The 15,897-nt window shown below is 44.6% G+C and overlaps 1 long non-coding RNA gene across 1 annotated transcript in view; it reads left to right on the top strand.

Moving 5' to 3' along the window:
• Window positions 1-8,072: 8,072 nt before the first annotated feature.
• Window positions 8,073-15,897, top strand: part of LOC140470990 (uncharacterized) — a 30,392-nt gene continuing 22,567 nt past the window's right edge. Inside the window, exons 1-2 of the long non-coding RNA XR_011956834.1 lie at window positions 8,073-8,137; window positions 9,995-10,101. This is a non-coding gene — a long non-coding RNA (uncharacterized lncRNA). The remainder of the gene's footprint in view (window positions 8,138-9,994; window positions 10,102-15,897) is intronic.

The following is a 15,897-nucleotide window of genomic DNA, read 5'->3' as shown; positions in this document are numbered from 1 at the left end:
GCACGTTTTTAGGCAGTACTAAGATACACAGGCTTTAGTTAATGCAAGAATGGGAAGCTTAATGGGACTGGAAGACCGAAGAAAGTTACGGACAGTAGTGGTGGCTGCAGATATTAACAGATTACAGAGAGACTTGCAGATTAGAGAGAGTGTGGGCATCAGATTCTGACAGACATTGTAGGAACTGGAGTAGCCTTGGCAAACGGGCAGTTTGCAGTTATAGAAGGTGCTGAAGGGACTGGAAGCAGGAAAAGGTGTGGGGAAGGTTGTGGAGGCAGCTTGTGGTTTGAGATACGGATGGCTACAGAGACTGCAGGGGATCATACAGAGAGAGAGTGTTCTAAGAGCAGGAGAAAGTAGCAGAAATAGAGAAAGTGCAGAGCCTGAAGAAGTTTCGGCAATCAGGAGGTTTCAAGGTGCAGGATAATGTTACAAAAACAGGGGCAATTGTAGGGATTGGAGGACCATACAAATATAGGGAGAGCTTTTGACACTGCAGGATATATTACAGACATGGGGAGAGTTTCACAACTAAAGGGAGTTAGAAACACCAGGAGGCTTTGAGGTTATTGGAGCAGCTTTGACTGCTCCAGGGAGAGATGTGGAGGCTGGAACAGGAGACAAATTTAGGGAGGGTTTTATGAATCAGGAGGACTTTTCAGAAAAACGGAGGGATATAGGGATGGGACATGGTGAGAGTCGGTGAGAATTACGGAAGCTCATGAAGGTAACGGAAATAAATAGTGTAGTCACATGGGGAGGACGTTAAAGATATAAAGATATGTAGTGACTGAAGCAGATTACATGCACAAGGAGGGGAGCAGGGACCAGCAGAATTTACAGAGATTGAGTGCGCTTTAGAGAGGAAGAGTTTATCATCATCATTAGGATTATAGAGACAAAGTTCCATGATAGGGACGGTTGAACTGGAAGGTTTCTACAGACGTGGAGAATATTATCAGGTGGAGGGGTTCCTGAAGTCAGGGGTTCCTTGGGAGATTACACGGATAGTGAGATTCTCAGGTAGGAGCCTGACATAGTTTCAAAGACAGGGAGGTATTTAGATCTGGAAGGGATTACACAGATCGGGACAGCTCAATGGAGTGAATAATTTTTCACAGACAAGGAAGACTTGGAGGAGCTGGAGACGTTTACCCAGATAGGAAAGGATGGAGAGGTTAAAGGCAAATACATTTACATGGAGGGCAGTATTGGTAGGAGGGGCTTACAGGGATAAACAGGACTCTCGGGGTTAACCAGGATGAAGGAATTTAGTTTCTACTGGAGATGTATAGGGATTATGTTGTTAGGGATTGGAGAACCTGACAGAGATAGAGAGCATTGTGGGGACTAGAAGAGATTCCAAACAGAGGAAAGATGATCGGGAATGGAGGATATTACAGGGATCACTAATACAGCATGGGTCAAGATTGATACCTGGGACCACCTGGGTTGTCTCAGTGAGGACCATACATCAGAGGGGAAAGAAATGTCCTCACAAGATAGTGGGATTGAAGCCTCGAATATAGCTGTTCCTTGCCCAGCAGTGTCCCCACTCCCAGACCACACAGAACCTCATCACCTCAGGACATATCACACCCACAGCTTCCAACTTCATAGTCCGGGAACTCTGCACTGCCCGGTTCTACCTCCTTCCCAAGATCCACAAGCCTGACCACCCTGGCCGACTCATTGTCTCAGCATGCTCCTGCCCCACTGAACTCATCTCTACCTACCTCGACACTATCCTATCCCTCCAGTCCAGGAACTCCTCACATACGTTCGAGACACCACCCACGCCCTACACCATCTCAAAGACTTCCGTTTTCCTGGCCCCCAACGCCTTATCTTAACCATGGATATCCAATCCCTGTGCACCTCCATCCGCCATGACTTGGGCCTCCAAGCCCTCTGTTTGTTCCTCTCCAGACGTCCCCAACAGTAACCTTCAACCGATACTCTCATTCGTTTGGCTGAATTGGTCCTCATCCTTAACAATTTCTCCTTTAAATCCTCCCACTTCCTCCAGACCAAAGAGGTAGCCATGGGCACACGTATGGGTTCCAACTATGCCTGTCTCTTTGTTGGCTACGTAGAGCAGTTGATCTTCCGTAATTACACCGGCACCACTCCCCACCTCTTCCTCCGCTACATTGATGACTGCATTGGCGCCACCTTGTGCTCCCGCGAGGAGGTTGAGCAATTCATCAACTTCACCAACACATTCCACCCTGAAATTAAAGTTACCTGGACCATCTCTGACACCTGTCTCCCCTTCCTGGACCTCTCCATCTCCATTAATGATGACCGAATTGACACTGACATTTTTTACAAACCCACCGACTCCCACAGCTACCTGGATTACACCTCTTCCCACCCTACCTCTTGCAAAAATGCCATCCCGTATTCCCAATTCCTCCGCCTCCGCCGAATCTGTTCCCAGGAGGACCAGTTCCACCACAGAACACACCAGATGGCCTCCTTCTTTAGAGACCGCAATTTCCCTTCCCACGTGGTTAAAGATGCCCTCCAATGCATCGCATCCACATCCCGCACCTCTGCCCTCAGACCCCACCCCTCCAACCGTAACAAGGACAGAACGCCCCTGGTGCTCACCTTCCACCCTAACAACCTACGCATAAACCAAATCAGCCACCGACATTTCTGCCACCTCCAAACAGACCCCACTACCAGGGATATATTTCCCTCTCCACCCCTTTCCGCAAAAACCGTTCCCTCTGCAACTACCTCGTCAGGTCCACGCCCCCAATCAACCCACCCTCCAATCCTGGCACTTACCCCTGCTACCGCAGGAACTGTAAAACCTGCGCCCACACCTCCTCCCTCACCTCCATCCAAGGCCTTAAAGGAGCCTTCCACATCCATGAAAGTTTTACTTGCACATCCACTAATATCATTTATTGTATCCGTTGCTCCCGATGCGGTCTCCTCTACATTGGGGAGACTGGGCGCCTCCTAGCAGAGCAGTTTAGGGAACATCTCCAGGACACCCGCACCAATCAACCAAACCGCCCCGTGGCCCAACATTTCAACTCCCCCTCCCACTCTGCTGAGGACATTGAGGTCCTGGGCCTCCTTCACCGCCGCTCCCTCACCACCAGACGCCTGGAGGAAGAACGCCTCATCTTCCGCCTCGGAACACTTCAACCCCAGGGCATCAATGTGAACTTCAACAGTTTCCTCATTTCCCCTTCCCCCACCTCACCTTAGTTCTAAACTTCTAGCTCAGTAACTGTCCCCTTGACTTGCCCGGACTTGTCCTACCTGCCTATCTTCTTTTCCACCTAACCACTCCATCCCCTCCTCCTTGACCTATCACCTTCATCTCCTCTCCCACTCACCCATTGTACTCTGTGCTACTCTCTCCCCACCCCCACCCTCCTCTAGTTTATCTCTCCACGCTTCAGGTTCACTGCCTTTATTCCCGATGAAGAGCACTTGTCCGAAATGTCGATTTCGCTGCTCGTTGGATGCTGCCTGAACTGCTGTGCTCTTCCAGCACCACTAATCTAGTATTTGGTTTTCAGCATCTGCAGTCAATGTTTTTACCTCGCAGTAATACCACTCGGCCATCAGCTCACTCCTGTGATATTCATTATTTGTTGTTTTCAGTTCTCAAGAAATATGTTCTGCATTAATTTTGAACTCTGTAAAAGCATCCACAGTGAACACAAAAACCCACCTCCAGTCATGATGTTTGAGTCTGGATGACTCAGTCAGACTGGCTAATGAGGTGGAGTTACGCATTTTAATATCTGGCAGTTTCGGCTGGCGTTGGGCTGCTCTCATTCCTTCTGCGATGAAATGAAGAAATGACAGTCGATACTCCCCACTAAATCTCTAAATTCAATTGCACCGCAACCAAAGTAATTTATTTTAATTCAAAAATGTTTCAGTGAAAGACATTCCAAGAAGCTCACCACCACCTGTCTCAGTTTAATGGGAAATGGGATCAATTTTGTAGCGCCTACTGTCCCAGTGGCAAAGGCCACTGGTTTAAGCCCTTGAACAGGTTATCAGCTGATCTGAGTTTTCAATCTTATTCTTTGACAGATTGCAACATGTTTTGCACAAGGGGGCATGCAGACAGGGCAAACTTCAATTATATTCAACACAAGAAAAGGCAATTCCATTTAAATGAGGCAGATTAATTGAGATCAGGCCTCAGGTGAGGATACAAATCAGTCAAGTTTGGATTTTTCAGAGACCATCAAGATTGTCCATTCAATTACTGAAGTTTGTCTCAGTATTGCTTTCCCAATCAAACTATTTCAATGCATTATGACACCTCTGGAGGTGGGACAGTTCCAGGCCTTCTGGCTCAAAGTTGGAGACACTACCACAGAATCACAAGAGCACTGTGTTTTAGGCTGAGTGACTGGTGGGTTAATTTGCCCAATTATTTTACTAATCCGGAAGATGCTGTTACCATCCTAATGCTGGGAAATAAGCAAGGTATTAAGGGGAGCAAAGATGTTACAACAGTCTCTCTGACAAGGGACAAAATATCTTCCATCTGTTGTTTTGTTCATCCTTCGATAGTTTGAAATTTTTAAACTTTCTTGTCTACCATCATCTTTGCAGTTTTGTACATCTTTTCTTTCAATTTGATGTCACTCATAATTCCCTCAGCTATGCACCGCTGTTCATCGTGCATTTCTTTTACAAGTTAATATATATTGTTGAGAATAATAAAATAACTGAATATATTCTTCTGCTTTGACATTCTAACTAGAGTCCCATTCCAGTTTAGCGAACTACTACCTCATCCCCTTGTCACTGCCTTTAAGTTTAGATACTAGTTGAAGAGTCAAATTCCTCACCCTAAAGCTAAATTCTATCATGCTGCATTGCATCTTACCAAAAGGGTCTTTTACATTGAGCTCATTAATCAATCATATTATCAGGTCTAAAATAGCTGTTCCATGATTGGTTCCAGAGCATCTGTTCTGTAAAATTGCACAGAGCAGTCGACCTCAAACTGCTTCAGAAGGTAACATAAGCTGAGTGCACAATACTATTTTAACTAACAGAGAACCCTCTGAATTCCAGGATTCTGTTAGATCCCCAAAATTACTCATAGCAAGGAATCCCTACGTTGTGGAAACACGCCCTTCAGCCCAACAAATCCACACCAACCCTGCAAAGAGTATCCCAACCAAACCTATTCCTCAATGTTTACCCCTGATTAATGCGCTGAAACTGTGCATCGCTGGACACTATGGCAATTTAGCATAACCAATTCACCTAACCTGCAGTTCTTTGAATTGTGGGTTTGCAGCCCTGGTTCGCAGTTGCTTCGTGAAGTCTGAATGTTGTTGCCTCTATTAGTCCAACAGCACTGTCACTGACACAGGAGCTGTTCCCCAAGATCGGTTTGTGGCAGTCAGAGATCCTGCTACAACCTGCGCACATGCCAACCCAGTCATCTCAATCAGAAAGAATTAGTACAGCACAGATTAGAAGACAACTTGGATCACATTGTGCTTTTGAAATCGGAGGCCCCTCTTCAACCCATCACAACTGTGCTACCTTTTTAAAATAGGTATTTGGCTAGATCCCTGCTCTCACAGTAATACAAACAATTTCTTTTTGCAAGTATTCAAATTAATTTTGGAAATTAACAGCGAATCAGCTGTCACTTCCTTTGCAGCTGATCTCAGATCTTCTTTGAAACAGCAAAACCCAATGAGAACATTAAGGCATCCAATGTTTAAAAAAAATCACATGCTCAGTCACTGTAATATGATGAGTTTTGTTTTACATAATTCTTAGCAAAAGTTAATTTGAAGCAAAAAGGAGAACGCGAAGAGAAAGGTGAACCGCCCGTGGGTAACAAAGGCAGTCAAGAGCAGTACCCACAAGGAAAAGAATGACATAGCCGCGGATGACTAAAAAGGGAGAAAACTGATCATGTAATTAAATTGACAAGAAACAAAAATGAATGACAAGAGTTGTACAGGTATATAAAAATTGAGTATCTAACGTCAGCATCGAACCCTTGGAGGTTCTGACTGTGGAATTGATCATGGGTACAAGGAAACAGCAGATAATTTAAACCGATATTTTACATTGATCTTCATGAAGGAGGATATCGTTATCATCCTAAAGGTAGCAAATAAGCAAGTTAATCATGAGTAGAAAAATGTTATAACAGTTTTGTCACAAGGGACAAAGTATTGACCAACTAATAGGACTAATGGCAGACAGGACCTAATGGCCTGGATCAAACACTTTTAGGGCAACTGACTGCAGAGATATTCAAGGCATCAATTGGAATATTCCAGAATCAGGGGATACAGGAAAAATCCAGTGGATTGATGCACCTGTTCAAGAAGGGAAGGGAGACAGAAATCAGGAAACTATAGATTAGTTAGTTTAATGTCTGTGTTTGTAATATGGCAGAGTCGAATATTAAAGTAATAAATAGCAGGACATTTAGAAAAGCTTATCATTTAACATTGTAGACTGGGTTTTGTGAAAGAGACACTATGACAAATTTGCAACAGTTCATTTAGGAGATAACAAGCAGGGCTGATAAAGGGCAATCCAATGATGTTCTGTATTTGGGTTTTAAAAAATGCATATGATAAGGTGCTACAGAAAAGTTAATTGCATAATACAGGAGCTCACTGTGTCAGGGGTAACCTATTTGCATGGAGTGAGGATTGGTTAACCACACTGGCTGTTGCTGAGACCTCACTTGGAGTACTGTACACAATGTTAGCTCCCATATTTAATAAGGGATAAACCAGTATTGGAGACAATTCAAAAAAAATTCAGCTAGCCGCTTCAAGGATGAAAAGGTTGACCTATCAAGAATAGCTAAACAGGTAGGTCATTATTCAATAGAATCTCGACAAACAGATTACATACAGTGTGGAAACAGGCACTTTGGCCCAACAAGTCCACACCGATCTGACGAAGCACAACCCACCCAGATCCATTCCCCAACATTCACCCCTTCACCTAACACTACAGGCAATTTAGCATTGCCAATTCACCTAACCTGCACTTTTTTTGGATTGTGGGAGGATACCGGAGCAACCGGAGGAAACCCACGCAGACAACGTGCAAACTCCACACAGAGAGTCACCTGAGGCAGGAATTAAACCCAGGTCTTTGGCACTGTGAGATATCAGTGCTAACCACTGTGCCACCCACATAATATAAGGGGTGATCTTATGGAAACAAGGTTCTGAGGAGCTTGACAGGGTAGATGTTGACTCGATCTTCTAGCACCAATGAAGTCTCAAACTAAACATGACATAAGGGAACATTCATTTTGTAAAAAATGTAAAGAATTTTTTTCTCTCAGTGAATGGCTAGAATTTTCTAGCACCAAAAATTGTGAAAGTTAAATGTGGAAGGGGAATGGATCTGGTTGGGTTCGTCATCAGAGGGTCAGCTTGGCTTGTTGGGCTGAAGGGCCTGTTTCCACACAGTAGGGAATTTATGATTCTGTCTCAAATTATTCTAAAAGAGGGCAGATAGATTTTTGAAATATTGAGCAGTTGAGGGCTATGCGGATCAAGCATAAAAGAGGTGTTGAGGTCTGGGTTGGCCCAGCCATGATCTGATAGAATGGGGGAACAAGCCGAAGGGAATGAATGCCCTACTCCTGTTCTGATTCCTTGAGGCTCCATTTCATGCTTTTTTTATCTCCAAAGAAGAGTGTGATACAATGTGCTGAAGATCTCAGATGTTGTGAAAATGGTGTGTTTATGTACTGGATCATTTGGCATTGGTTCATCAATCACAGCGATACAGTCATGAGTAGGAAGGCAATTCCCTCCATGAATAAAGGAAATCTACTGCAGAGCTCACACAAAGGGATCCTTCCCCTCAGTGAACTCTCCCATCACATTATCCAACATATCAGCGAAAGCAGGACGCACAGTGCATGCTCGAGCCAACAAAGGGACCAGGGGTGATTGATGTCAGCACCGGACCAATGAAAGGACGGTGGGCGGAACTGGAGGACCAGAGGAGGTTGGTCCTCCAACCAATCAAAGTGAACTAGGGGCAGAACTAGACTAAACCACGTGATCACCCTCGCGCGCAGCGGAGAGTCGCTGTAATGAATTTTCGGGAAGTTTTGGAGCGAAAGGATACGGTAAGGAAAGAAACAAATAAACAGAGGGAAACGGGAGAAAAACTGTATTGCTATGAGGGGAGAGGTTTTACAAGCATGTTGTGCACGTCGGAAAACACAAATTTGAACTTCCCAGTCCCGTGTTTGTAGTAAAAGGGAAATTGCCTCAGCGCGGCTGCAGGCCTGAGTGAGCACCGCCATCTTTATTCGGGGCAACGATTCACTGGACACGTGCGCAGCCGCCGTCTTTGTAGGGGGCAAGGTGCAGCCAGGCGCATGTGCAGCCTTTCTCTGGTACAGAGTCATTGGGCAGGATTTACACAGAGCACATTCAAACTCAGAGTAATGAATGTTTATTTCTGGATTTGTTTCGTCATTCATTTAAAGGACTTGCTATCGTAACTGAGTTTGCAGGTCATTCAAAATTGGAGGTATTGTGCATAGTGAAGAAGGTTACCTCAGGTTACAGTGAAATATTGATCAGATACGGATTAATTTAGATAAATGTGAGGTGCTGCATTTTGGAAAAGCAAGTCAAGGCAGGACTTATACACTAGGGGAAAGTGAAGACTGCAGATGCTGGAGATCAGAGCTCAAAAATGTGTTGCTGGAAAATCACAGCAGGTCAAGCAGCATCTAAAGATCAGGAGAATCGACATTGCGGGCATGAGCCCTTCTTCAGGATTGCTGAAGAAGGGCTCATGCCCGAAATGTCGATTATCCCGATCTTTGGATGCTGCCTGACCTGCTGTGCTTTTCCAGCAATACGTTTTTCAGCCCAGGACTTATACACTGAATGGAAAGGCCCTGGAGACGTTTGCAGAACAAAGAGACCTTGGACTGCAGGTTCATAGTCCTTCCAAGTCAAGTTGCAGGTAGATAGGATGATGAAGAAGGTGTTCAGTGTATTTTCCTTTATTGGCTAGAGCATTGAATATAGGATGTGGGATGTCATGTTGCTGTACAGGACATTCATTAGGCCACTTTTGGAATATTGTGTGCAATTCTGGCCTGCCTCCTATCAGAAGGGTGCTGTGAAACTTGAAAGGTTTCAAAAAAGACTTACAAGGATGTTGTTAGGGTTCGAGGATTTGAGCTACAGGATGAGGCATAAAAGGCTGGGGCTGTTTTCCCTGGAGTGCCATAGGCTGAGCGGTGATGTTATGGAGATTTATACAATCATGAGGAGCATGAACAGGGTAAATGAACAAGGTGTTTTCCCTGGAGTAGTGGTGTCCAAAAGTAGAGGACATTGCTTTAGGGTTAACGGGGCAAAAATTCAAAGGGGGCTAAAGGGCAACTCTTTCATGCAGTGGGTGGAATGAGCTGCCAGAGGAAGTGGTGGAGGCTCGTACAATTAAAACTTGTTGAAGGCATCTAAATAGACACATGATATGATTAGGAAGCGTTTACAGGGATATGGGCCAAGTGCTGGCAAATGGGAATAGACTAGGTTCGGATACCGGGTTGGCATGGATGAGTTAAACCGAAGGGTCTGTGTCGGTGCAATACGTCTCTATGACTGTGGGATCATAACAGCTTCTACAGCTCTACTTCATCTCTGGGCTCCCTTATGAGCACTTTGCCAATATCTAGCTTGCTCAGTATCAAACAATGGGTGTATTTTTGGTCTGTTTAGTATTTTACGATTACTTTTACAGACATTTTTGTAAGTTAATTTTTCTCTGCCGCCCAGCCCCTGACGATGTGCTGCTTATTAATTTTCTTTCTGGAAAATCTTTGACACTCAAGAATTCTTTTTTCCAATAAGCAAGTGTATTTTCCTTCCATTTCGGACTATCAAATTCTGCACCATTTTCATTCCCTGTAATCCATTTTGCACTCCCTGAAACATCAACTGTGTTTCTCCTTCCACAGATACCAGTGATTAATGCCAAAGCCCTGTTGCTTGTGGAGAGGGTGATGTTTGACTTTCTTGTACAGCTGCAGTTTGTGTGGTGAAGGTACTCCCACAATGTGATTAGGTAAGAGATATTACAGAGTATTCATTACAGCAACAGTGATGATTTGAAGATAATGTCCAAATCAAGAACAGTTTGTAGTTTTATCATCATGCTTATAATTTCACAAAAATATTATTGGGAACTTTAGACATAAGGTCAGAGACTGATGATATTAGGTCAGGTGACCAAAAGCATTGCCAAATAAGCAGGCTTTGAGGAATGTCTTAAAGGAGGAAAGCAGACCTGTGAGGTTTTGGCTGCGAATTTCAGAAAATGATGCTTTGGCAACTGTAAAAGCAGCCACACAGGTGAAGTAATGAATTAATAGATCATTGGGAGTCTCGAACAGTTTGGGTTGTCGAGGTCTTCACGGATGTGTGATGCGGCAAGCTAGGGATGATCACAATCAGGAATTAAATCAAGGGTCAGAATTTTAAATTGACGGATGTGGGCCGGATGCTGGCAGGTGGGACGGAATTGGGTTGGAATATCTGGTTGGCATGGACGGGTTGGATTGAAGGGTCTGATTCCATTCTGTACATCTCTGTGGCTCTATGTTGTTGATTATGAATAGGAGCCTTGTGATGGATCAACAAGTTTTGGTACGAGGGAGTACTTGGGCAGCAGAGATTTAGTTTTTCTTAAGATTACAGGGAGATTGAATGTGGGAAGCTGGCCAGGAGTGTGTTTGGATACTGACGTCTGGAGATAACACAAGGTGGATGACAGTATATGAGCTGAGACAAGGGTAGAATCAGCTAGAAATAGTGATCTTGGAGTGGGACTGGGCTGTCACCCTCACCTCACCTCTGAGATTCAGCTGGTTGTCAGGTTGTGAATCAGGGCCGTAACACAATCGGGAGCTGAGTGACCCTGGTGGAGCCTAAAATGAGTTTCACTCAGCTGGCTATTGCTGTGCAGATGCTGCTTGATACCCCTGTTGATGACATCTTCCATCACTTTACTGCTGATCGAGTGTGGACTGACAGATGGAAATTGCTTGGGTTGCATTGCCCTGTGTTTTTGTGCTGAACATCCCTGGGCAAGGTTCCACATTGTCGCTAGATGCCAGGGCTGGAGCGGTCCTTAGCTTGGTGGGTGGCAAGTTCTGGAGCTCAAACCATCAGTATTATTGCCAGAATATTGGTAGGGCCCGTAGCCTTTGCACTACTTAACCATTTATTGATGTTATTTACACTGAATCAAACTGGCTTAAAACTCACATCTGTGATGTTGGAAATCACTGGAGAAGGCTGAGATGGATAATCCCACTTTGCACTTCTGGCTGAAGATTGCTGCAAATGCTGTCATCTTATCTGGTGCGTGGGCGTGTGAGACCCCTTCACCAGTAAGGGTGGGGATATCTGTGATGTTTCCTCCAGTGAGTTGTTTAATTGTCCATCACCGTTCACAACTGGGTGTGGCAGAACTGCAGAGCTCCGATCTGATCTATTGGTTGTGGGATCGTTTAGCTCTGTTGCTTGCTGCTGATGCTGTTTGACATGAAATAGCTTCAGGAAATGGTTTAAGTCGAATCCAAAGAGATCAAACAAATATATCACAGACAAAAGATTAACTGGACCAGAGAATAGGACCCCTTAAAGATTAACGAGGCTGTCGATGGAACCACCGGGGGTGGGAAAGATATGGAAATATTTCACGTCATTTTTACTGGAGAAAGATATGGAAGCTCGAGAGTTTGGAGAAATAAACAGAGAGAACTTGTAAAGTATCCATGTTACAGTGGAGGTGTTACTGGATGTCTTGAATCGCATCAAGTTGAATAAAGCCCTGGGACCTGATCAGATGTATCCCGGAACTTTGTGGAAATCTAGGGAAGTGATTGTTGGGCCTCTCCTGAGGTATTTGTATCATTGATAGCGACAGATGAGGTGCCATTATTTTTAAAAGGTGGTAAGGAGAGGCCATTGAACAAGAGAATAGTGAGCCTGAAGTGGCAGGCAAGTTGTTGGAAGGGATTCTGAGGGACAGGATATCCATCTATTTGGAAAAGTAAGGAATAATCATTGACTGTTGTCAATGTGGCTTTGTACGTGCACAATCGTGTCTCACTAACTTGACTGAATGTTTTGAAGTGACAAAGAAAATTGATTAAACCAGGCTGTGAACGTTGTTTATATAGACATTCGACAATGTTCCACAAAGCAGACTGGTTAGCAGGGTTACATAACATGGAATGAAGGGGAACAAGCCATTTGGGTACGAAACTGGCTTGATGGTAGGAGACAGAGGGTGATGATGGAGGTTTGCTTTGTGGACTGGAGGACTGTGAGCAGCAGTGTGCTACAAGGATCAATTATTGGGTCCTTATATAAATGACTTGGATGTGAATATATGAGATATGGTTAGTAGCTTTACACAAGACACCAAAATTGGAGGTGTAGTGGACAGCGAAGAAGGTTAGTTCAGAATACAACAGGATCTTGATCAGATGGGCCAGTGGAGCAAGGAATGGCAGATAGAGTTCAATTGAGATAAATGTTAGCTGTTGGATTTTGGAAAGACAAATCAGGGTAGGACTGAAACACTTACTGGTAAGGTCCTGGGAAGTGTTGCTGAACAAAGAGACCTTGGAGTGCAGGTTCATAGTTCCTTGAAAGTAGAGTCACAGGTAGGTAAGGGAGTGAATGCAGCGTTTGTTATGCTCTCCGTCATGTTGTTGCTGTACAGGACATTGATTAAGGCTCTTCTGGAATTCTGTTTTCAGTTCCAATCTCCCTGTTCCAGGAATGATGTTGTAAAACTTGAAACATTTCAGAAAATGTTTGCAAGGACTTTGCCAGAGTTGGACAGTTTGAGGGCAGTGCATGTTTGGAGTGAGCTGCCAAGGGAAGGGGTGAAGGAGAGTACAATTACAACATTTAAAATACATTGATTAAGCCACTTCTCGAATTCTGTTTTCAGTTTGATTTTCCCTGTTCTGGGAAGGATGTTGTGAAACGTGAAAAGGTTCGGACAAGATTTACAAAAACGTTGCCAGGTTTGAAGGATTTGGGCTACAGAGAGAGGCCGAATAGGCTGGGGTTAATTTCCCTGGAGAGTCCAAGACTGAGAGGTGACTTCATGGAGATTTATAAAATCACGAGGGGCATGGATAAGGTGGGCAGCCAAGGTTCTCTTTCCTAAGGTTAGGTCGCTCCAAAACTAGAGCACATGGTTGAGAGGGCAACGATTTAAAAGGAATCTAAGGGCAACGTTTTCAAGCTGAGTGTGGTGTGTGTATGGAATGAGCTGCTAGATGAAGTAGTGGAGACTGATAAAATCACAACATTTAAAAGGCATCCGATTGGGTACGTGAACAGGAAGGGTTGTGATGGATGCAGGCCAACAGCTGGCAAATGGGACTCCAGTAGTTTAGGATTCCTAGTTGGCATGGATGAATTGGACCGAAGATCTGTTTCTGTGCTGTATATGTCTATGACATTAATAAACTAAGATGCGTTCCTCTTTTGTGGAGAGCAAGCTGCAGCACAGATAATATCCTTGGAGCTGAGAAGGTGAAGCAGTGATTTTGACCAGGTGCAGATTTGGTTCCAAGGTCTTGAATTTGCGGAGAGAGGTATTGTTAATACTGTCACAACTTTTAGTAACTACTTTCAAGTAATTGGCAAATAATACAAAACGAAAATGTGAACATTATTGTACTCAGTAAGTTCTGAGCATCTGGAACATTCTGAACGACACAGATTCAGCAGGTATTCTGAAATAGACTTGGAATTTTAATTTTTAAGGAAAGATTTGGGGGGCTGTGGGCAAATAGAACATAGAACATAGAACAATACAGCACAGAACAGGCCCTTCGGCCCACGATGTTGTGCCGAACTTCTATCCTAGATTAAGCACCCATCCATGTACCTATCCAAATGCCGCTTAAATGTCGCCAATGAATCTGACTCTACCACTCCCACGGGCAGCGTATTCCATGCCCCCACCACTCTCTGGGTAAAGAACCCACCCCTGACATCTCCCCTATACCTTGCACCCTTCACCTTAAATTTATGTCCCCTTGTAACACTCTGTTGTACCCGGGGAAAAAGTTTCTGACTGTCTACTCTATCTATTCCTCTGATCATCTTATAAACCTCTATCAAGTCACCCCTCATCCTTCGCCGTTCCAATGAGAAAAGGCCGAGAACTCTCAACCTATCCTCGTACGACCTACTCTCCATTCCAGGCAACATCCTGGTAAATCTTCTCTGCACCCTCTCCAAAGCTTCCACATCTTTCCTAAAGTGAGGCGACCAGAACTGCACACAGTACTCCAAGTGTGGCCTAACCAAAGTCCTGTACAGCTGCAACATCACTTCACAACTCTTGAATTCAATCCCTCTGCTAATGAACGATAACACTCCATAGGCCTTCTTACAAACTCTATCCACCTGAGTGGCAACTTTCAAACATCTATGTACATAGACCCCAAGATCCCTCTGTTCCTCCACCTGACCAAGAACCCTACCATTAACCCTGTATTCCGCATTCTTATTTGTTCTTCCAAAATGGACAACCTCACACTTGGCAGGGTTGAACTCCATCTGCCACTCCTCAGCCCAGCTCTGCATCATATCTAAGTCCCTCTGCAGCCGACAACAGCCCTCCTCACTGTCCACAACTCCACCTATCTTTGTATCATCTGCAAATTTACTGACCCACCCTTCGACTCCCTCATATAAGTCATTAATAAAAATTACAAACAGCAGAGGACACAGAATTGATCCCTGCGGAACTCCACTTGTAACCGGGCTCCAGGCTGAATATTTACCATCTACCACCACTCTCTGACTTCGACCGGTTAGCCAGTTTTCTATCCAATTGGCCAAATTTCCCTCTATCCCATGCCTCCTGACTTTCCGCTTAAGCCTACAATGGGGAACCTTATCAAATGCCTTACTAAAATCCATGTACACTACATCCACTGCTCTACCCTCATCCACATGCTTGGTCACCTCCTCGAAGAATTCAATAAGACTTGTAAGGCAAGACCTACCCTTCACAAATCCGTGCTGGCTGTCCCTAATCAAGCAGTGTCTTTCCAGATACTCATAAATCCTATCCCTCAGTACCCTTTCCATTACTTTGCCTACCACAGAAGTAAGACTAACTGGCCTGTAATTCCCGGGGTTATCCCTATTCCCTTTTTTGAACAGGGGCACAACATTCGCTACTCTCCAGTCCCCTGGTACCACCCCAGTTGCCAGTGAAGACGAGAAGATCATTGCCAACGGTACTGTAATTTCCTCTCTTGCTTCCCACATAATCCTAGGATATATCCCGTCAGGCCCGGGGGACTTGTCTATCCTCAAGTTGTTCAAAATGTCCAACACATCTTCCTTCCTAACACGTATCTCTTCTAGCTTATCAGTCCATTTCACACTCTCCTCTTCAACAATACGGTCCCTCTCGTTCGTAAATACTGAAGAGAAGTACTTGTTCAAGACCTCTCCTATCTCTTCCGACTCAATACACAGTCTCCCACCACTCTCCTTGATCGGACCTACCCTCGTTCTCGTCATTCTCAGGTTTCTCACATACGCATAGAATGCCTTGGGGTTATCCTTGATCCTATCCGCCAGGGATTTTTCATGCCCTCTCTTCGCTCTCCTAATCCCTTTCTTCAGGTCCCGTCTGGCTATCCTGTATCCCTCCACTGCTCTGTCTGAACCTTGTTTCCTCAACCTTATGTAAGCCTCCTTCTTCCTCTTTACTAGACATTCAACCTCCCTCGTCAACCAAGGCTCCCTCACACGACCATTTCTTTCCTGCCTGATCGGTACATACATATCAAGGACACGTCGTATC

This window comes from Chiloscyllium punctatum, chromosome 52 (assembly GCF_047496795.1).
Source record: "Chiloscyllium punctatum isolate Juve2018m chromosome 52, sChiPun1.3, whole genome shotgun sequence".
In the NCBI taxonomy this organism is placed as follows: domain Eukaryota; kingdom Metazoa; phylum Chordata; class Chondrichthyes; order Orectolobiformes; family Hemiscylliidae; genus Chiloscyllium; species Chiloscyllium punctatum.
This window is presented reverse-complemented; position numbering and strand designations above follow the sequence as displayed.